This window comes from Coenobita brevimanus, chromosome 6 (assembly GCF_032717465.1).
Source record: "Coenobita brevimanus isolate Jiangsu-jjx chromosome 6, ASM3271746v2, whole genome shotgun sequence".
NCBI lineage: Eukaryota > Metazoa > Arthropoda > Malacostraca > Decapoda > Coenobitidae > Coenobita > Coenobita brevimanus.
In genome coordinates, this window is record NC_136959.1 from 40,477,349 (window position 1) to 40,501,824 (window position 24,476).

At 41.1% G+C, this 24,476-nt stretch overlaps 1 protein-coding gene across 1 annotated transcript in view; it reads left to right on the forward strand.

Moving 5' to 3' along the window:
• Positions 1-24,476, forward strand: part of LOC145401032 (uncharacterized) — a 222,872-nt gene that overhangs the window by 83,920 nt on the left and 114,476 nt on the right. The gene's annotated exons all lie outside the window — the stretch shown is intronic.

The following is a 24,476-nucleotide window of genomic DNA, read 5'->3' on the forward strand; positions in this document are numbered from 1 at the left end:
CTTTCATATCCATCACTCTCCCCAAAAAATTCTTATGTTCTTTCCCTGTCCTCCTGTCATTTTTTCCCATTACTTGTTCCTTCAACGATTTTAAAACTTCTCTTTCTTCTTCATTCAAATATTTTCTTATTATAATATATTCCATCCTTGCCTCTTTACTTAGTTTCAAGGTCACTTTACAGTACGTATGCCATTTACTACACTTTCTGGTGACAGTCTAACTCTCAGTGGTCTTGCTTCTCCTTTCATATATGGCCCTATCCTCCATACTTCCTCAGTTTTGTTTTCCCACTTGCATCCATCTGAATTAATATTGCCCAGTATTTTTCTCACATGATTCAAGTATACGAGTCTGACTGATTTAACTTGTTCTTCCTCCTCCTGGTCTTCAAATATTACAACACATCTGTTCCTTTCTACAGTTTCTTTCACTATTCTTTCTTTCTTTTTCAATATTTTTACTACATTTTTTTTTCCATTTTTTCTTGTTCATTTCCCTTTCTTCCTGAATGATAACCCTTTAGCTAACCACATCTTTCTGTTCTTCTTGCACATGTGTCCACCTTGCCTTTTGCTCCTTTAAGACACTAGTCACCTTCTCCATTTTATCAGTGCTCTTTTCTAATTTTCTCCATAATTCAGTATATTCTCCTTTCAAATTCTCGATCTCCTGGTTTGTTTTTTCATTGGCCTGTATCAGACTATAGAGTTTTCGATTATTTGAGACATTTCTCGATACTCGATCTTCAGCTTTCTTTTTTAGTTCACTAATTCCCATATTCAACATTTTAATAAACTCCATTACATCTGTTTTACTGTCAGATCCTGGAAATTCAGGTCCCACAGTGTTTACATTGGTGGCCATGTTTATTGGTGCTATGATCAGCTGTTACCGAAATTAAACATTCGTGTATACACAGTTATTTACTGACAGTGGCTCATTGCATTTGTGACAGACATTATTATCTGACAATACTTTAAACTTTAGAGGATAACTAATGAAGACAGGACCAACCTAAATCCTGAAAACTACTCAAGGTTTATAGGGGAGGTGGTTGGAACATGTTTGATCGCTGTTTGTGTGTTCTTACCTAATTGTTCTTCCCTAATTGTATCATAACAGGAATGAGTCAAGCTCGTACTGTCACGTGTATTAAATCACTTTTATCGTACATATCCATAAATTTATGAATTATTTTGGCACACATTATTTCATTTGGTAGTACATTCCATTATTGCCCTGTTTGGGAAACTGAATTTCCTTTTGTCTTTATCACCTCTCTTTTTATGTATTTTTTTGTAGTGTCCTCTTGCTGATGCTTTCCCATAGATTATATACTCATTTAAGTCTATTTCTCTTTCCCTAAGATGCATATGTATATAGCATAATCATGTCTCCTCCTTTCTTGATGCTTGGGAGCAAGGAATCATACCGTGGGGCATCACTTTTGTGATTCTTTGTTATTTTGAATTCGTCCGGGCTTTCAAGTGTTGGCTTGTATCATCTATCAGTACTGCCAATGTCCAGCACTAGTCAGCACTCCTAATCTCATCTGTACTCCCATCCATTGTTGACAATTTAGCCATTTCTCCCCGTTCTTGACTCCCCTCCCTACCTCCCCTCCATTACCCTCTCCTCTCGCCTGCCCGGCAGTGCGGCGCTAAGTAAATCTTCCGTGGAATTTTCCACTGGTTTCATCCATTGAAATAAGCCCTATGCCCTATTCTTATGCCAAATAATACAGTATATACAAAAAAGAAATAAGGTAAGTGATAGTGCCAAACACCTGGAATTGGCTAATTATCACCTGATAACACCTCATGTCCACTCATTTGCTAATTTTCGCTGTTTATTTCCCCTTGAAATATGGCGTATAATCTATTCTCGTAATAAAAATATATACAAGAAAGGAAGGGAGAAGCCTAAGTGATATTTACATTCACCTGGAACTACCTAATTTATTATGTATTGTCTAGATTTCTTGCCAATCATTTCATAGCATATATATTAGCAGCTGTTACCATGCTGACATTGGCACCACACTGTATTCAGTTTACTGTCGTCTTTCAAGGTGAATCCATGTCGGATTTGCGCCTGTCCAATTCTGCTGCTCTTTAGCCCCATGCAAAGGGCCCTGTGACCTCTACCCCCTACTAAACCTCGTGTGGAAAGGGGTAAAGGGCTAAGTGACTGCTGTGGAACGTGAACTGGCTAATTTATCAATGAAAATGATGGACAGTGACTACGATCTTTCTGGTGAGTAAAACAGTGCAAGTGGAAATGTAAATAATGTGTAAATAATGTGTAAATAGCAAGTGAAAGCAGTGAATGTAAATATAAGTGAACAGTGGAAAATAGTTTTATAAGTTACTGCAAGTGACAGTGCATAACACAGTGTAAATAAAATAGAAAGGTAAATAATGTAAATAAAATAGAGAATGTAAATAGAAATGTAAATGAGTAGTAATATAAGAATACGAGTATACTGTATATACTAGGAGTAATGAAAGTGAAAGTTTCACTCTAGCATGTATGAATACTATGAGTTATGAAAGTGAAAGTGACAGATTCGCCCTCAGCGCTAGTATACAGGACAAGAAAGTGAATGCTACGTATTTTACTGAAAGAGAAATTGAATGCCTACAGTGACAATAAACTACTGTTACTGAAGGAAACTTATGGATAAAGACTGCATATATATGTAAGTGTTATATAGTAATAGAAATATAAAGTGTGAGTGTTTTTATGAATAATAAAGGACAGAACACTAGCAGCGAACGAGCGCAATTGGGAATTTTCATTGCTTTCTTAGTGTTTTTTTTTTTTTTAATATGGATTCCAAACTATTTGAAAATCATAGAATAGTGTTTCTAGTGATAATATCAGGCTGTGGTAATCATATTACGGGTTGTTGGGAAGTGTAAAGTGGAGACTTCATTACCCAACTTCAGAGGTCTCCACAAGTCCTATGGTACTCGATGAAGGCTCAACAAACATCCCAGGAGAAAGCTGAAGGTATGTGCCATATGCATATGTAATTTTAATATTCTAGGACCAATAACTGATTTTTGGCAAATATTTTTAGAGTCTGTCAGAGCGCAAATATGCCCGCGAGACACCCAAGTCAAGCCAAAACAACCCCACGGTTTAGGGGTTAAGCATGGTACCCATCTTGTAGCAGCCTTTTGAACTTTTTCAGTCTTATCTGGATGTTTCATGGGATGAGGATTCCAGACTATTAATGCATACTCCAGGGTTGGTCTGATGAATGATGTTATTATCTTTTTCAGCATGTCTTCATTTATGTATGTGAATGCTATTCTCATATTAGCAAGTAGTGTATACATGTTCCATACCTTCTCACTGATGTGGTCAGCCGGAGATGGTCTGTTACTGATAATCACTCCTAGTTCTTTCTGATATGACACTTGTCCACATTTAATTCTTTTTGCCATTTATTGCTCCATTCATGAAGTTCATTTAATTCTTCTTGTAGCTCTGCACAAGAGTCTGTGTTAGTAATTCTCCTTTGTAATTTTGCATCATCAGCAAACTATTGAGACAGCTTTCATTTCCATTGTTACTGTCTGTGCCATTTATATACACTAAAAACAAAACTGGATCCAGCACTGAGCCCCGTGGAACTCCACTAGTCACTTCCCTCCATGATGAGTAATTACCCTTTAGTACTGTTCTCAATCCCTTTTTCTGAGAAAATCCTGCATCCAACAGTACAGGTTGCCTTGGATTCCTCATTGATGGTACAGCTTCCATAAAAGTCTTTGTTGCGGTATTCCGTCAAATGCTTTCTTGAAATCTAGATAGATACTGTCCACCCATCCTTTTCTTTTCTTCAGTGTCTCTGTAACTCTAGCATAGTAGCTTAATAGATTAGTAACGCATGATTTTCCCTTTCTAAAACTAAACTGCCTTTCTGTTATCATATTGTTTTCTTCTAGGTGGTTTACTCAAACTTTTCTTATCAGCTTTTCTAGTATCTTACTTACATCACTGGTCAGTGATACTGGTCGGTAGTTGAGTGGATTATGTCTGTTCCCTTTCACCAATAGGGGAACAGTGTTTGCTTTCTTCCAGATATCAGGTAATTTACCTTGACCTAAGTGTTATGATTGGAGTGTATGAAATTCTTCCCCTGTGTTTGTGTATCCGCCGAGATCGGCAGACAAGCGACCAAGAGGTGTGGGCTGAGGAACAAGAATAAAGTGCTGCTGTTGTTTTGCATTAGATGTGTTGTTTAATTGCTTTCCCTGTGGTCGTGAATGTCAAGCAGAGATCTTCAAGATATTACAAACTGGCGACGAGGATAAAACAAAGGAGGGATCAGCCAGAACGACTGTATGGGTGACGTGTGAAATCACTGCTGGAGACGCCGCTATCAGCCGTTGAACCGTCCGACCTCTGCCATTTCCCAAGGTATCAGCTATGGCCCTCATTGGCCAAGTAAATGCATTTGATTCTGAGTTGGAGTCTTGGACTGAATACAAAGAAAGGCTAGAACACTACTTCTTGGCAAATGAGATAGAGGACGATGCCAAAAAGAAGTCAGTGTTGATAGCTGTGGTGGGAGCCAAAACATACAGACTTTTGAGGAGTTTGTGTAAACCCAAGCAGCCTGGCGAATTAAAATTTGATGAACTCTGTAAATTGTTAACGAACCACCATGAACCCAAACTCTCGGAAACTGTGGCAAGGCTGAAGTTTCACAAGAGGATTAGGCAGTCTGGGGAGACTGTACCACAGTATATGGCTGCTTTGAAGGAACTTACAGAACACTGCAATTTTGATTCCTTGACAACGCATCCACAAGATCAAATGTTACGTGACCAGTTGATTGTTGGCATTAATGATGAAAATATACAAACAAAATTATTGGCTTTAGAGCCTCCAGCTGGTGAGGTTTTGTCTTGCAAAAAGGTTTTTGATATGGCAGTAGTCATAGAATCAACGCAGAAAGATATATCTGACATGAAAGGACCAACATATCAGCAGCAGCATAGGGTGAAAGAGGATATACCATGTTGGAGATGTGGTGGGGCACACCACCCTGACAAATGTTGGGCCAAAGATAAAAAGTGTTTTAACTGCCAACAACTCGGCCATGTATCCCAGAAATGCCGGAAACCACGGAGGAGAGAGGGATCAATGCACCAGAAGGATGGGGCGACACCGTCTGTCAGAAGTAACAGCCGGTTCAGGTTCAGCGCAGCAGAGCTACCTGTCAAGGCCAATGCAGCACAGTCACCCCAAGAATATGGCACCTTCAAGAGGATGATGGACCAAGAAATCCAGTGGAATGCACCAATTGCCAGGATCGGAAGACTCAGGTGGGGAAGAATGTAACAGTGAGGCTTATCAGGTGGCAGGTGAAGCTGACAATGACTACAGTTTTGACTTTAAGTCTGTGAACTATTGTGGTGGAAACAAAAGTAAAATACGGTTGAACAGCATAAAACCATATCTCTGTAAGATAAGTATGGAAGGACAACAGGTAGAATTTGAAATAGACACAGGTGCTAGTTTTACTATTATAAATGAACAAGGATATCAGAAAATTTGTGAAAAAGTGCCTGAATTACACCAGCGACTGACTGAAGATGATGTAATTTTGAGGGCATATACTGGTGAAAGACTTGAAGTAAAGGGTGTGTTGATGGTGACTGTCAAACACCATGACCAGATACATGAGTTACCTTTAGTGGTAGTAAAAGGCCTTGGACAAAATTTATTAGGTAGAAATTGGTTGGAATTGCTCAGGATTGATTGGAAGAATTCTGTGTTTACAGTAGAAGGCAAACTATTTTCTGATGAGAAGTTTGTAGAAACTCTGAAAGAAAAGTACAAATCAGTGTTTGAGGAAGGTTTAGGTAACTACACAGGAGGGAAAGCTAAGATTTATGTTGATCCTAATGCCAAGCCTAAGTTTTGTAAGGCACGGCCACTGCCTTTTGCACTGAGAGAGGCCACTAACATGGAACTGGATAGGTTGGTGGCTAATGGGACACTAACACCTGTTGAGAATTCAGAATGGGCAACTCCTGTAGTGGTCGTGTCCAAACCCTCCTCCCAGGTCAGGATTTGTGGAGATTTTAAGGTGACAATCAATCCTGTTTGTGAAATGGATAGCTTTCCTGTCCCAAAAATAAGTGACTTGTTGACAAGTTTAACAGGTGGAAAGTCATTTTCAAAATTGGATTTGAGTGCTGCCTATCAGCAAATGCAGTTGGATGAGGACTCCAAAATGTATTGTGTCATAAACACTCACAGAGGATTATTTCGGTACAACAGGCTACCTTATGGCATCAAAAGTGCCCCAGGAATCTTTCAAAGGGAAATGTATAACTTGCTGAGAGATGTTCCTCATACTGTGGTGTATTTAGATGACATTTTAGTTACTGGTAGTACTGAGACAGAACACAAGGCAAATTTAAATCGGGTCATAGAAAAACTAAATGATAAGGGACTGAAACTGAGTTTTGACAAGTGTGAGTTTTTTAAAACCAGTGTAAGTTATTTAGGGCATAAAATTGATGCACAAGGTATTCATGTATTGGAGGACAAGGTAAAGGCTATCGTGGATGCACCCAGGCCAACAGATGTTCAGACACTGAGATCATTTTTAGGAGGAATAAATTTTTATGGCAAGTTCCTCAGAAACCTTTCCTCAGTATTAGCACCCTAGTATTACCTGTTGAAAATGGAGGTACGTTGGCAGTGGATGCAGCCACAAGAAGCAGCATTCAGAAAAGCTAAAAAGATGCTACTTTCTAGTGAAGTTTTGGTGCATTATGACCCAGGAAAACCACTGGTGTTATCATGTGATGCATCTCCTTATGGTGTGGGTGCAGTGTTAGCTCATAAGAATGAGGATGGCTCAGAACAACCAATAGCATTTGCTTCTCGCACACTGAATGATGCAGAAAGAAATTATGCTCAGATAGACAGGGAGAGTCTGGCTATTGTCTATGGTGTGCAGCATTTCCATAATTATGTGTTTGGTAGAAAATTTATACTAGTTACAGATCACAAGCCCATAGTGTCCTTGTTGCATGAAAAGAAAGAACTGCCCAGCAGGGCCAGTGCAAGAATTCAGCGTTGGGCCATTATTCTCGCTGGCTATGATTATCAGATACAGTTTAGGAGTGGACGTGACAATGCCAATGCAGATCTTTTGAGTAGGCTGCCACTAAAGGAAAGGATAGCATCAGAGCCCATCCCCACTGATACTGTGTTGTTGTTGGAGCATATTCAGGACTCACCTGTATCTGCTAAGCACATAAGGAGATGGACTGCCTATGACCCAGTGTATGCTAAGGTGTTACATTTCATTAAGATGGGTTGGCCAGATGATGTAAACGCTCCAGAGTTTAAACCCTTTTTTGTACGTAGGTATGAACTTAGCACTGATGAAGGATGCATCATGTGGGGAAACAGGGTGGTGGTTCCTCCTGCAGGTCAACAACAGGTACTAAAAGAACTACATGAGGCACACACAGGTATGTCCGCAATGAAGGGTATTGCTAGATCTTATGTATGGTGGCCAAAGCTAGACAAAGCTATAGAAATGACAGTAAGCACATGTGAAATTTGCCAGATAAATAGAAACAAACCCAGCGTTGCACCCCTTCATGTGTGGCCATACCCCTGGGAAAGAGTACATGTAGACTTTGCAGGCCCGTTCATGGGACATATGTTTTTGGTCCTCATTGATGCCTATTCCAAATGGTTGGAAGTAAGAATAATGCACAATGCCACAGCAATAGCCACCATTTCTGAGTTGAGAGACATTTTTACTACACATGGGCTTCCTTCAATGTTGGTGACTGATAATGGAAGCCAGTTTACCAGTTGTGAATTTGGTGAGTTTATGAAAAGGAATGGAATTGTACACACTACTTGTGCTCCTTTTCACCCCAGTTCAAATGGCATGGCTGAAAGAGCTGTTCAGACATTTAAAAACGGTCTTCTGAAAATGAGGAAGGCCGACATAAAGACTAAGTTGGCAAGGTTTTTGTTCAGATACCGTTGTTCACCTCAATCAATAACTGGAGCTACCCCTGCAGAGTTGCTTATGGGCAGGACCTTGCAGGGTCCTTTGGACTTGATAAAAGAGAGGGTGAAAAGGAAACAAGACAATCAAAAGATGTATCATGATAAGGGAAAAACGGTGAGGGAATTTGCTGTAAATGATGAAGTATTTGTAGAGAATTATAGTGGGCGAGGAGGTCGTTGGTTACCTGGAATTGTAGTGGAAGTAACTGGGCCTCTGTCATATAAGGTAGAACTAGGTGATCACAGAGTTGTTAGAAGACATATAGATCAGATGAGGTCTAGAAAGGAGGAGTTAACAAGATCAGAGCTCCCCAGAGAAGTTAGCACACCACATTTTAGTGGGGATGAGTGGGATCTGGGAGGTATGGGTGTCAGCATGGAGGCTACCCAGCTGCCTCAGAAAAGTTTAAAAGAGGCTCCAGCATCCATTGAGGACCGAAGTAGTCCAACTGGGGAGCAAAAATGGGGCAGCAAGACAAATCAGCAAGGGCTAGTGCCAAACAAACCAGCAGTGATAGGGGAAAAGCACTGCCCACAGTCTCCTTCAGGTACCCCTCTAGGTAGCCCAGCTCATACAGGTACCACAACCAGGTCAGGAAGGCTTATAAAGAAGCCCATTCGGCTTGATTTGTAAGCTAGGTATACCATATAAAATGCTTATGAGGAAAATATATATATATATATTTTTTGTATGGTATGGGTGCGAGAGTGTGCTATTTTGAGTTTATGTTTAGCATCACCATTTAATTGTTTTACAAGTTATTATTTAGTTTGAAATTAAGGAGGGAAAGAATGTTATGATTGGAGTGTATGAAATTCTTCCCCTGTGTTTGTGTATACGCCGAGATCGGCAGACAAGCGACCAACAGGTGTGGGCTGAGGAACAAGAATAAAGTGCTGCTGTTGTTTTGCATTAGATGTGTTGTTTAATTGCTTTCCCTGTGGTCGTGGATGTCAAGCAGAGATCTTCAAGATATTACACTAAGGATTCCTTGAATATTAAATTAGGAGGTGGGTGGATGTGGCGTGTTTGCAGGAAGTCCGGTACAGGGGTGGATCAGCCAGAAAGATTGTTGGGAAGGACTGTTGCTATAAGTTGTTTTGGCAGGGGGGGACAGACGGATATGGAGGTGTTGGTGTGATGGTTGCGGAGAAATGGGTGGAATATGTTATGAATGTTTTGAGAGTAAGCGATAGGATATTGGTAGTGAAAATTTTGTTGGGAAGAAAGATAGCTGTGATTATATCGGCATATGCTCCACAGGCAGGATTGGATGAATCAGAGAAAGATAGATTTTGGGATGATTTAATACGTGTAGTGGGTGGTACGCGGGATGATGAGATAGTGATTTTGGGAGGGGACTTAAATGGTCATGTAGGTGAGGCAGCACAAGGTTATGAAGGAGTGCATGGGGGATGTGCATATGGTCTAAGGAATGCAGAAGGGGAAAGGATACTCGAGTTTGGGGAGGCAACGGACATGATTGTGTGCAACACATATTTTAGGAAAAGAGACAGTAGGTTAATTACGTATGAGTCTGGGGGAAATAGCAGTCAGATAGATTATTTTCTGGTTAGGAGGGTCGATCGGAGGTTAGTGAGGGATGTTAAAGTTATAGGAAGTGAGGAGTGTGTGCAGCAGCACAAACTATTGATTTGTGATATGGTGCTTAAAGAACAAGTGATGAAAAAGAGGACTTATGTACCTAGGAGGAAAATATGGAAGCTGAAAAACCAAGTAGTAAGGGATGCCTTCTATAGCGAGTTGAGGAGAGTGGTGGCTGAACAGGGAGCTGTAGACAGAGGCGTTAATGAACAGTACAGAGCCCTCAAGAACAATTTCTTGAGAGTTACTGATGTAACATGCGGCTGGACAAGAGGACCACCAAGACATAAAGTAACTTGGTGGTGGGATGAGGGTGTAGAAGCTGCAATTAAGGAGAAAAGAAGGCTTTTCCGGGAATGGAAGAAGGGTGGTAGCAAAGAGGAATATTTGGCTGCCAAGCGTAGGGCTAGAAGAGAGGTATACAGGGCAAAGTCTGAGTCACAGAGACAATTACTTGATAACCTAAATCATGGGGAAAGGAAAAATATATTTAGGGTGGCAGGTCAGGTGAAGAGGGATAATCGGGATATCATAGGTGAGCAGTGTGTGAAGAATGATGAAGGAAGGGTAGTGGTGAACAGTGAGGATATTAAAGATGCATGGAGAGAGCATCATAACCGGTTGTTGAATGAGGAGTTTGACTGGGACAGGGAAGGTTTGGAGCCAGCAGATCCAGTGTCTGGCCCTTGGCCTTTGATTGATACTGCTACTGTGAGTGAGGCAATAGGCAGGATGAGGGTGGGGAAGGCAGCAGGTGTGTCTGGGTTGACTGCCGAAATGTTGAAGGCCTCAGGAGATATAGGGGTGAGTTTAGTCACTGACCTGATAAACAGGATTATTTATGAGTGTGTTGTCCCAGATGATTGGCTGAAGAGTATAATTGTAAATGTGTATAAAGGGAAGGGTGATGCCCTGGAAAGAGGAAATTATAGAGGTATAAAGCTTTTAGATCAGATAATGAAGGTAATGGAGAGAGTTTTAGAAGGTATGATTAGAGAAAGAGTGAATATTGATGAGATGCAGTTTGGGTTTATGCCAGGTAGGGGGACCACTGATGCCATATTCATTGTTCGACAGCTTCAGGAAAAATATATTGGTAGGAGAAGGGATCTTTATTTTGTTTTTGTTGATTTGGAAAAGGCCTTTGACAGAGTCCCTAGAGAGGTGGTGAAGTGGGCAATGAGAAAGCTTGGTTTGGAGGAGTGGCTGGTTAGGGTGGTTATGGATATGTATGTGGGTGCTCACACCCAGGTGAGAGTGAATGGAGATTTGAGTGATGAGTTTTCCGTGAATGTTGGTGTGCATCAGGGGTCAGTCTTGAGTCCCATGTTGTTTATCATGGTACTTGAAGCCCTTTCACGTGACTTTAGAAACGGACTCCCATGGGACTTGTTGTATGCTGATGATTTGGTGTTGATTGCAGAAAATGAAAGGGAGGCGGAGGAAAGGTTTAGGAAGTGGAGAGATGGTATGGGGCAGAAGGGTTTAAGGGTAAATGCAGATAAAACAAAAGTGATGATATCTAGGGTTGGTGGCGGTACTGTCAAAGACGAGGGAGAGTGGCCATGTGCAGTTTGCCACAAGGGCGTGGGAAGTAATTCCATCTTGTGCAGTGTGTGTGATAAATGGGTGCATAAGAGATGTAGTGGTATCAGAGGTAGACTGCGAGATAATGCTGATTTTATGTGTATGGCGTGCCGGGGTGAGCAGGTGGAGATCGTCAGACGTGAAAGGATTGAACTTGCTGGTGAATCTCTTGAGTGTGTGGAAGAGTTTTGTTATTTGGGAGACATGTTGTGTGCTGGAGGTGGGGCTGGAGCTAGCTCTGTGGCTAGGGTGAGAAGTGGTTGGAAGAAGTTCAGGGAGCTCTTGCCTCTCCTGACATTGAGAGGGCTCTCCCTACGTGCTAAGGGGTCTTTGTATGCAGCATGTGTTAGGAGTGTAATGCTGTATGGCAGTGAGACCTGGGCAGTGAAGGAGGAAGACATTCGCCGGCTCAGACGTACAGAAATGACAATGATTAGGTGGATGTGCAGTGCGTCCCTGCGTCCAAGGCCTGGAGGGGCTGGGTTTACAATGGAAGAGTTGAGAGGTAGGATGGGACTGGAGTGTATTGGTGTTGTGATGAGGAGAGGTAGATTGAGGTGGTTTGGACATGTGGAGAGGATGGGGGATGATAATTGGGTGAGGAAGGTGAGAAGTGTTAATATTGGGGGTGGGGTTGGGAGGGGTAGACCGAGAAAGACATGGGACGAGGTCATTAAGTGTGACCTTAGGGTTAAGGGACTGAACAGGGAGGCTGCAATGGATCGTGCAGCGTGGAGAGCCGCCATTAGGTGACCAAGGCCGACACATGCAAGCATGTTGGAGCCTTTAAAAACGAAAACGAAAACGAAACATTGCGCTTAACCTGAAATTTCGTCAGGACCATTTGCTCTTCCTTTGTCTAATTTACTTAACTCTTCCAGTACTTCTTTTTCTGATATTTGTGTATTTGGTATTATGTGTAGGCATGCATGTTTCATGTCATCTCTCAAAATTATTTTCTGTTAAATCTGATTGGAAATTTTAATTTAATGCTTCACAAATATCTTTCTCCTGTGTGAAGGTGATCCCCTTGACTGTAATGGACTGTATTTTATCTTTAAATTTGGTTTTGTTTCGGTTGTAGCTGTAAAATAGCTTAGGTTGATCACTACTTTTATTTATAATGTCTTCCTCAAAATGTCTCTGAGCCTCCCTCCTTATATTTGTATAATCTTTTCTTGCTTGGTTATAGTTGTTATATGCCCTCTCACTATTGTGTCTTCTGTATCTATTCCGCAACATGTCTCATTTTTCTTTTGATTTTTTTACATTCATTATTAAACCATTTCATTCTTTATGCTGTGGGATGTAATCTTGGACTCCTATTTCATAAAATTCACAGAATTTTCTGTATATGACACTTAAATCTTGTCCTCTAAGCTCCATTTTCCAATCTGTTTCTAAGAAGTACTTCTTTAGGTCATGGTAGTTGCCCGTTTTGTAGTTTAAGCTCTTTTTGTAACCCTCATTACTATTACCTATGTCATATGGAATCCTGAAGTTTCAATTTAATACTGCATGGTCGCTTTTGCCGAGTGGAGGGTGATACATTATATTGTCAGTATCATTTTCATGCTTATTAAATATAAGATCTAGTACTGATGGATCATCAAGTCCTCTTTTTCTAGTGTTTTCCTTGACATGTTTTGTCAGGAAAAACTCCTGCACAAGATCCAGGAGCTTTTGGTCCCAACAGCTTTCATGGCATCTTATATCTAGAGTATTCCAATTTATATCTGTATTGGAATCTCCAGTTAATATAATTCTTTCAGATTTCTCTTCCATTCTGTGTAGTAATGCACTTAAACTCTGAATTGTACTTTCTGCCAGGTCTTCATATTCACCTCTTTCCCAAATGCTTGTTCTGGGTGGTGTGTATAAATTTGCCAAAGTTATTTTCCCTTCAGATGTATTACTCCTCTCCTTTCACTGATGCACCTGGTGAACAAGCCTACATCTTTTCTATCCTTAATGACCTAGAGCAGCTTGTACAGCACCCTACCCATATCCCTGACTGCCTTGGAGAGAGCTCCAACATAATTGACCTCTTCCTAACAACTAATCCTTGTGCATACACTGTTAATCTTTTCTCTCCGTTGGGCTCCTTCGATCATAACCTTATTACCTTAACCTCTCCTATTGCCTTGGTATGGCCTGTGGACCCTCCAAAGAAACGTTGTCTGTGGCACTTTGCAGCTGCGGGTTGGGAGGCCCTCAGGCAGTACTTCTTTGATTTTCCATGGAATGATTATTGCTTCTGTGGCCGGAAGCTATCTGAGTGTCCCTTGCGCATTACGGAGGTTATTCTCTCGGGCATGGAAGCATACATTCCTTTCTGATATCCTTTGACTAATGCAAGAAAGCCTTGGTTTAATCACGCATGTTCTAATGCTCTCCGCAAGAAGGAGAGGGCCTGTAAAAGGTACCAGAGCCAACCCATCCCTGAATCACATCTTTTTTATGTTTCTGCCTGGAATCGTGCTAAGTCTGTTCTTCGCTCAGCTAAAAATAATTTCATCCATACTAAATGCTCTCAACTCTCCAACTCGAATTCTTCCCGCTTCTTCTGGCACCTTGCCAAAAACCTTTCTAACAGCTTTACCTCTTCATCCTTTCCTCCTCTTTTCTACTCTGATGGCTCTGTAGCTATTCCTTCTACTGATAAAGCAGATCTCATCGCTCAGACTTTCTCTTCCAATTCCACCTTAGACGACTCCAGTGCTGTTCTTCTATCACTTCCCCCCTCTGACTTCCTCATGGCTGACATTAAAATTTCTTCAGCTGATGTATTTTCTGCCATCACCGGCCTCAATACTAACAAGGCATATGAGCCTGATGGAGTCCCTCCTGTTGTCCTCAAGAACTGTGCTTCTGTGCTTACACCCTGCCTAGGTAAACTCTTTCACCTTTGTCTTTCAACTTGTACCTTTCCCTCTTGCAGCCAGTTGCAGAGAAGGGTGACCATTCCCAACCCTCTATCATCCAATTGCTTTAACATCCTGTGTCTCAAAAGTTTTCGAGTATATTCTTAACAGAAAAATTTTAAAGCATCTTTCCTATCACAATCTTCTTTCTGATCGTCAGTATGGATTCCATCAGGGATGCTTCACTGGCAATCTTCTCACCTACCTTTCAGACTCCTGGTCATCCCCCTTTTGGGACTTTGGCAAAAACTTTGCCATTGCAGTTGACATCTGAATGGCTTTCGATCGAGTCTGGCATAATTCTTTACTTTCCAAACTGCCCTCTTACGGTTTCTATCCTTCTGTCTGTGCCTTCATCTGTAACTTCCTTTCTGGTCATTCTGTAGTTGCTGTTGTAGACAGTCATCGTTCTTCTGCTAGATTTATCAACAGTGGTGTTCCCCAGGCTCTGTCCTGTCACCAACTCTCTTCCTTTTATTCATCAATGATCTTCTAAGCTGTACATCCAATCCTATCCACTTGTATGCTGATGATTCCACTCTTCACCTTTCCATTTGGTTTCCGCAACGTCCATCTCAGCAGTTACTTCAACAAACAAGGGATGAGGCTATGGCACACCTAATGTCTGACTTGGCTCGTATCTTTGACTGGGTTAAGAATAATCTTGTTGTTTTTAATGCGTCAAAGTCTCAGTTTTTACACCTATCAACCCATCAGAATCTTCCACAGGAGTACCCACTAATGTTTAATAATATCCAGCTCAATCCTGCATCATCCCTGAACATGCTTGGGGTTTCATTCACATGGGACTTATCTTGGAAAGATGATATTGCATCTCTTGTAAAATCTGCTTCCAAGAGATTGGGTGTGCTAAGCCAACTCTGTGTCTTCTTTACCCTTGCACAATTGTTGACTTTATACACAGGTTTTATTCGCCCTCGTGTAGGGTATAACTCTCACGTGTGGGGAGGCTAATCACATACAGTTCTTCTCAGTATGGTGGAGTCAAAAGCTATTCATCTCATCAACTCCCCTCCTCTTACTGGCTCCCTTCAACCTCTGTCTCTTTGCTGCACTGTTGCCTCTTTATCACTTTTCTATTGCTACTTCAATGGTCACTGCTCATCTGAACTGTCTTCTTGCATCCCTCCACCTCTACGACGGGTGCGTAGCACCCGTCTAGCAACAAACTCTTAACCTTTTTCTGTCCAGCTCTTTAATGCAAGAGTTAGCCGTTACTCCCAGTCCTTCATTTATGCAACAGGTCAACTCTGGAACTGTCTCCCCCTGTCTGTATTTCCTGCTTCCTATGATCTCCAGTCTTTCAAAAAGCAGTGTGTCCAGGCATCTCGAAATGATTGGAACTTGAATTTGGCTCTCTTTTTTATTGTTTTTGTTTTTTTCTTGGAAGAAACGTTTTGTGGGCTCAGCCTTTGGTTCCTTCTCCCTTTGCATTAAAAAAAAAAAAAAAAATCTCTACTGCAGTCACTCTACTTGTGAGGGTATATCTAGTTCTATTTTTTTGACTTGTAGAGTTTTCTTTGTTAATGTTATAATTCCTCCATCCTTTTTTATGTTCCTATCCCTTCTCAATATATTGTTTAGAGAATCGTTTAATATCTTTGGGGTTAATTTTGTTTCAGTTAAGCAAATAATATGTGGTTCCTTTTCTTTGGTATAAGCTTTCATATCCAGTAATTTAGATACCATTCCATCTACATTTGAGTACCGTGAAATGGGATAATGTGAATTACCTCGGCCAAAATGAATAATTATTGGGCAAATCAAATCGAAAGCTCTGGGTGGCTTATTTTTTACTGAATTTTTAAAAACTGTTTTTATTGTGGTAGGTGGGGGCACTCACCATCCACTCACTCACTGTAGTGCTGCTCTCGGGTGTCTGCCCTGTCCTCTCCTCCATCCTTCTTTCCTTCCATCTTCTTCTGTTTTTCTTTCTCTCATTCTTTCCTCGTCTTTCTGCCTGCAGGTGACTACACTCCCTCTTCTGTCTCTCATTCCTTCATTCTTTCCTCTTCCTTCTGTCTACAGGTGACTCTACACTGAGTGACAAGCTAAATGGTTTCCTGTACACCAGGAAACCATTTACTATGCTGGGTGGTAACCATATAACCAAATTTTGGCGCCTGGTGGTTTAGTGGGTAATTATTGTGCTCTAATCGGATTGAGCCGGTGAGGGTTTATATCCAAGGGATGGTTGGGGTTTATTGCTCACGTAATGCCACTCAGGGATGAGTGGGGCTGGTCACTCTCATCTTAAATGTCAGGACCAGCTGCCTAGCCCCGGGCTCCTACGCTTCTCTTGGGGCAACATAGGATTGGATGATGGATGGATGAAAACTGTTTTTCATTTTGTTCCTTTTTCAATGTTCTCTCATTTGCAATCATTGTTTTGTCCATGATGATGAAAATAAACATTCCAGACTGATTTCAAGTTTCTATATAAATATTAGGTTTTTTAACCTGTAGCCGCCAAGGTTTCCTGAGAAGAGGACAATACAATTTGCAAGACAGCCAACTAATATATGAACAAGGTAGGTATAAATAACATTTTAGATACAAAAACTTTATTATCAATTAAGTATTTGACAAAATATTATATTTTAATTTCTTCGGAGTAATGCGAATAATCATATGGGGCAATGTGAATCGCCCATATGGGGCTGTATTTTATTATTTTTATGCCTTTTGACAATAGTTTTTGGCTAGTATGGATTTTTTTTCACTTCTGTGATGGTCAGAACATAAAAAAGGATGTCGACCGACTCCCAAAAATATTCGGAAGAGGAGATTTCCCAGGCCCATTTTGACATCGCCAATGGATTACCGCAGCAACAGGCTGCCCGTCACTATGGCATTCCCCAGGCCACGCTAAGACGCCGTTACCTGGGGCTTGTCAAATCTCCTGGCAAAGCAGGATGTAAGACAGCACTCCTCTGAAATGAAGAGTTCGCGTTGGCCAGGAACTTGGCAGTACTGGGTGATGTTGGCCTTGCGTTTGACTCACAAGAGCTATGAGATTTCATTAAGTTCTTCCTTGACAGCCATTTCCGAAAGATTGATCAGTTCAGAGACAATCGCCCTGGTCCTGACTGGGTGCAGTGTTTTATAAAGAGGCACTCTAAACTGCTGTCATCTCCCATTTGCCAGAATATATCAAGGAAGCGGGCAGCAGTATCTGAGGCAGTTGTCTCGGAGTACCTCAGTAACCTTGAGAAGACATTAGAAGGTGTTCCACCTTCCAGCATCATTAATTATGATGAGACAAACATTACAGATGACTTACAAGGGAAATTGCAGATCTTCCGCAGATCGGTGATTCACTTTGTCCCAGCACGGGTATGTTTCACCTATTGTTACATTGCCTTTTACAACTCATTTAATTACCTTTTGATTTGGATAAAAAATGGTACAAATGTAGTTTAAAGATTAAAGTTTAAAACAGTACTAAATAAAGCACCTGACCTGCCCTATGATTTTTATTACAAACCTTAGTGTATAAGAAAAGGTAGAAATTTGATTCACATAGCCCCATTTGACGGTACATCAACTTAATCATCTTGTTTACATACTTGCCATAGCTTAGTTCTATTACCTTCCTTCTTTTTATTCCCTGCTGGTTATGTTCCACTTTCTTACCTGCAATCCAGTTCTTTCTATCTAGTGCCAGATGCAATAATTCTGTAAGGGGTGGCCATTTGACTTTGAGTTATTTGTTTTATGAGGAGGGGCATTAACCCTCCACCAACCCACTTGTTGACACATAGGGAGCACATATGGTTTGGTTATATGGTTGCCACCCAGCATTGTAAATGGTTTCTTGGGTTACAGGAAAGCATTTGGCCTTGTCACTCAATGTAATGCCACTTGTCAAGGAAAGAAAAGCAATAAGAAGTGACAGGAAAGATGGGAGAAATAGGAAGAGAGGAGGGGAGACACAGAAAAAGAATGATAAAGGCTAAGGAAGAAATAGGCAGCACTACATCAAGTGAGTGGATAATGGTCACCACCAACTACTACTGCAATCCAGTTACTTTGTAAAAAAATTTTACTCTTCTCTTCCTCTGATCTTTCCTCATTCTTTGTTTTTGCTTCCTCACTCCTCCTTTAGTGTTCCCAATTCTTCCTGAGTTAGGCATCTTTTCATCCATACTTTTTAAAATTCCTTCCTGTCCATGAGTTTGTTGGTATTTTTAAATATATCCTCTACAGTGTTTGTACTCTGGAAGGTTACATTCAGAGGTCTTGACTTACTTCTCTCATATATCTGTATCCTTTTATGCTCTATATCTCTATCGCAGATATCCATTTATACTTGCTTCAGTATGTTCATTATACAGTCAAGTTGCCTAAGGCGTGGCTAATTGGTTCTGGACCGCGCCTATGCCATGGAAAACCGTGTCATAGAAATAACTAAACCTGTGGGAAAAATGGTACAGTAATCCCCGTACTATCCGGACGCCCACTATCCGGACTCCCCACTTACCAGACATTGTGGTCCTGGACCTTCGGGACCCAAAAATGGCCAAAAAAATAAAAAAATCCCCCCCAATATCTGAATTTTTTCCCACCCGTAATTTGAAATTGGCATGTGGTGCCAAACTGTGTTCTTTATGCACGGTTCCTTCACCCCTTCTTTCCTCCCCCCTCCTCAGTTACCACCTAACCACCATCGAGAGTAGATGTACATCGCAATGGATGCCACACGTGCTCGTTTTTGTGAATAAACAGTGAATAAACTGGAATACCTCGCCACTAGACCACATGGGAATTTACAGTGTTAAGAAATTAGAATTTATAGTTCAAAGGATTAAGTGTGGAGTTCAAAGTGGCAGTTGAAACAGGCGGTTGAAACTGGCGTGGTGCAAGTAAGAACAGAATGTGCAGTGTTAAACAGTTATAACTCACAGTGCAAAGAATTAAGTGTAGCACAACACTGGATTACTGTACGTGCTTCAAGAGCATTTTCACTTCTGTTAGAGCTCAAGAGGAGGTGGCCACAGACATGCTGTAAGTACCCTGTACACTACTAGATATTTTCCATATTCACTTGTAATTCCTCATTCTCTAGTTCTTTTTCATTTATTTCATGCTTTTTGTCCATTATTGGTGTGAATAGGGTCTTACACAGGTGCTATGCATGTCCGGTAGGAAGTTATTTAGGTGGCTTTCAAAGTTAGGCTGGGTTAGGGTACCAGTCCAGGAGGCAGGGTCCCACTATTTGGGCAGACCCACTTCCTGGACATGCCTTTGGCACAATTACATTGGATAGTGGAGGGATTACTGAGTAATCCCTCTAATATCCGAACGCCCAATATCCGAACATCCCCACTAACCGGACATAATCATCCTGGGATCCAGTATTCCCAAAATGGGCCAAAAACCGCAAAAAATTCGAAAAAAATCTGACTTTTTTCCCACCTGAATTTGAAATTGCCGCCTGGCACCGAACAGCTGTTACACCATGGTCCCTTCATCCTTTCCTTCCTCCCCCCTCCCCCCTTCCCTGTCAGGGTTGCCATTTGGTATTTTTCATTATCAAGTGTGGGCCAATTTGGTAATGAAAAATTCGTTTGCTAATGAATCAGAAAAATGCATTACCAAATGGATTTTTCACATGTATGAGGATACACAGGATGGAAATGGTGGATTTTTTGCTCTCTCTGATTAATCTGCTACCCTATATAGCCTGAAAATAATCAACATGGTGTTAATTATATGAAGAGTGATTACATGTATTTCCACTTGTATATATAATTAGTGAAGAATAAATGCTAGCTTTATGAATTTGGTAATGAAAAGTTAAATTTGGTAATGAAAGTTGAGGAGATTGGTAATGTGGCCATTGCGATCTGACAACTCTGTTACCCCTCCATCATCAACAGTCACAGCCTAACTCCGATGGAGAGCAGATGCTCATAGCAGTGCAAGCCACAGGTGCTTGTTTTTTGTGAATAAACAGTGAATAAACTGCAATACCTCGCCACTAGAACACACAGGAATTTACAGTGTTGTGCAGTGTTAAGAAATTAGAATTTAGAGTGCAGAGGATTAACTGTGGACTGCAAACTGGCGGTTCAAACCAGTCCAGGAGCCAGGGACTTGTAAGTACCCAGAATGTTTAATAGTGTATAAACTCACCTCTAAAACCTCATTTTATGGTTCTTTTGCATTTATTTCAGTCTTTTATGTCCCTTATTGGTGTGATTTGGGTCTTAAGTAGGTGCTATGCATGTCCAGAGGGAGTTGTATAGGTGTTTCTCTGAGTTAGGGTCCATAAGTACAAGTCCATAAGCTGGGGCCCAATATCCGAACAGGACCACTATCTGGACCTGCCTATGGCCCTATTATGTCGGATATTTGAGGGATTACTGTATTTGATTCTGGATGTTCGCCCAAAGTCCCCCATTTCACCCCACTTTTCCCCATTTTTCCCCACTTTACACATGCACACAATCAAGCAAGCAGTCAATGCATGTATTACACATAACAATAGGCACAAAAAAATGGGAGGATCAGCCTTTTGTCTACTTAGGCAATACCACGCGCAGCAGATCGAGCGAAAAAAAGCTCGGCCAAGTAGACGCAGATCAGCTGACCGACCAAAACATTAAAGATGGCAGAGGCTGCCTGGTCAGGCACTGACTGAAGAAGTTTATTTGATTAAGTTTGTATGCTCAGGTGTCAACAAAACTCACATTTAACACATTGAAAATCATTCTTATATACGTGATGATGATGGGAGGCATTATACTTCATCTTAGCTCAGATATAGGTGCTTCGTCATTAACCCGTTCATAGCGGTTTTACGAACAGACCTATAAAGTAGTCACAATACCGAAAGAATCTTTAATGTTTCATTACTTAACACAATGAATTTGGTGAAGTTTAACCTCCTCATAAGAGAGAAAAAAGTCCACAGTTGGAGCTGAAGTGGTTGCCATCTTCTTTGTTTACAAACAGGGGTGCACACCGACCGCCAGGGGAATTTGCCCACGCGTTTCAAACCTTGCCGTGCCTGCGCCATAGGTATTTAATGTGTTTGGTTCGTTTTTTTTGGAGTCTGGCACCTTGCCGTGTCATAGAAAACTGTGCCATAGGTGACTTGACTGTATTTTCCATCTCCTTTTTGTCCCTTGAGATTCTGTTTTTTATGTCTTCTTCACCTATGTCACTGGTTACTATAGATTTGTTAATATCTGCAGCTTCCCTGACTAGTTTTGGTTTATTTTTTATAATTTCTTTTATCTTTTTCTTCCACCTTTGTATCTAAATCATTCTTTACTTTCACCATTTCAGTATAAGTAGTTTGTTCCTCCTCATTGTAATTTCTCACCATTTCATTTACCTGTGTTATTTTGGGAGAATGTGTAAGAAACGGAATCTAAAGATGAATGTAGGGAAGAGTAAAGTGATGGTCTTTGAGAGAAGTGAAGTCAGTGAATGTACAGCGAGGTTGGATGGTGAGGAATTGGAAAATGTGAGTACGTTTAAGTACTTGGGTAGTGTGATGAGTAAGGATGGAGGTTTGGAGGGTGAAGTGCTTGAAAGGGTACAGCAGGGAAGAAAGGTTGCTGGTTCTTTGAAAGCAGTGATAAGAAACAGGGAAGTGAGCAGGGAAGTGAAAAAGTTACTACATGACAGTATTGTGATACCAACTCTAACTTACGGAAGTGAAGCTTGGACGTTGTTGGAAGGACACAAGTCAAGAGTGAGAGCAGTGGAAATGAGTTATTTAAGAGGAGCCTGTGGAGTCACATGTAGAGACAGGCTGACGAATGAGGATATAAAGGAGCGTTGTGGTGTTGATGTGGATATGATAGGAAGCGTTATGAGGAACACACTGAGGTGGTTTGGCCATGTGGAGAGGATGGAGGGTGAAAGACTGACAAAGAGAGTGTATGTGAGCGAGGTGGAGGGGGGAAGAGGGAGGGGGAGGCCGAGGATGAGATGGAGGGATGGGGTGGAGAGGTATATGAGAGAGGGGGGTGTGAGTTGGGAGCAGGGCAGTGAAATGGCGGGGGATAGGGCGACTTGGAGGCGATTTGTTTGTGGCCACCCCAAACGGGATTGAGGCGTCTGGCAATAGATAGATAGATAGATTTTCTCTTCAGTGTTACTACTTTGGTTTGTCAGACTGCTTGCTTGCCTGATTTTCTCGGTATCATTTCTGAAATCATAATTGTCTCATGGTTGACAACTGTACATCCCATTTCACTAGCCTTCTTCCTCAGTGAATTTACCTCAGCTGATAGTTCATCTGTTGTTGTTGCTTTTCTGTTTATTTCCTTTATTAATTCCTCATTTTTTTCCTTCTGTCTGCATAGCTCATTCTCGATTTCATTGATTTCCATTTGAAAAGTTCTCTCTAGTCTATTTACATTTTCAGCTAAGTTACCATAAGTTTCCATTTCAACCAGTTCTGGGTAAAAGTCATCATCCTGTTTTTCACCTTTGTGTCTTCTGTTACCACTTTCTAAAGGCATCTTTCCAATGTATGAAGTCATATTAACCCTCCGTGGCTGCCGGCGTTGAATGTCGTTTAGCTGATAAATGGCTGCAGGCATCGTTTGAACGCAGCCTATGAAAAACGGCAAAAATTTTTGGGAAGTGAATGATTGTTCTGAACATCTTCAGACTGACCTACACTACACTCCCATACACCTCATCAAGCAGTTCGGAGCCTACTACTGTGATGAGTGGATTTTCGATTTTTTTGCTCCTGGTCATGCCAAAACAAGCACAACTATATCCATTAGTTCGACCCAGGTAGAAAAGTATCATCTTTGTCTTCTCTTGCAAAACTCACACAAGCACCTGTTTATAATTATGAATTAATACAGGCACAAACTAAAAAGACATGATAATAAGAGAAAAATACATTTCTTGGTATCTTTACCTATTTGCTGTAACGGTTTGGATCATTTGATGCAGTGCGACTTGCAGAAAACTGAAAACTTTCAGGAAGTGAACGAGCATCTGGGATGTGAGACTGACCTTCACTTCACGCTGCCACACCTCATTTGTCAGTTCACCACCTGCTTCTGTGACGAGTGGATGTACGATTTTTTTTGCTTGTGGCCATGCCTAACCATACATCGTTACACCCATTATCTTGACCCAGACAGAAAATATCATCTTTCTCCTCCTGTGCAAAACACACACAACCACCCTGTTTATGATTATAACTAAACACAGGGATAAACAAAAAAGACATGAAAATAAAAGAAAAATTAATTTTTGTTTGGTTTCTCTACCTATTTGCTCAGGTTTGTTGCACTGTTTTGAATCATTTTATATATTCTTTGCCTTTTACAAGCGTAACAGGAAAGTTTTCTTTGTTCATGTGACACTTTCATGGGTGGAAAGAACTTCCTTCCCTTCCTGCTAATCAGCTCTTGCGAGGTGCAAATGGCAGGTCATCTCGCAGTTCTGACCATGTGAAGTGTTGGGAAACATCCAGCTGTACCCTTTTTCCTTACTCAGGCAGAAAATATCATACTTTCCCACACTCACGACAGAGAGACAGCAACATATATTGTGAAAATAACAGGGTAAAATGATAAAGGTGAATGTGTTATTATGGAAAAAATACGTTTTCCCCCGTCTGTAACGTATTTATTTCACATTGTCTGGCTTTTGGTAATAATTAGATTTATTTGTAGTTTTGAAACTGCATTATGATTCTATTTTTAGTCATGCACGTGGTGTGGGAGCAGTAAGCTGCGACTCAGCTCCCCTATTCCTAATCTATTCTGACCCTCCACTTGCATCCCCCGTGGGAGAGCCTAGCCTTGGGGGATGGGCAATTTTCTCATTTAGAACTGAAAATTCAACCCTCTCACTCCCTTCTCCAAGCATGGGCACAACGATAACCGTAAGTATATATCAAAAAGAGAAAAAATATTCATACTAATTTTTTTTTTTTTTTTGTCAGTCCTAACATATTATGAACTGAAATCATTTGATATCATCATATCTAATATATGCACAACATTTCAGCACCATTCACATTGTTTTGGGAGGTAAGAAAATGATAACATGTGATGTTGCAGTGTGGCGGCACCTAGCAGCGGCGGATATAAGTTGGGGATGTTTCTGCAACTTTCATACTCCATTGCAAGCAATGGGTCTAGGAAGCTGGGATTTGCACTGTTAGGTGTATCTGAACTTTCTCTTCAATATGACAAGAAAAAGAATCAGTTTTTGAAACTTCAGAAAATGGCCACGGCGTCTGCGTGGGGTGCATGTAAAATTCCGGACCCACGGC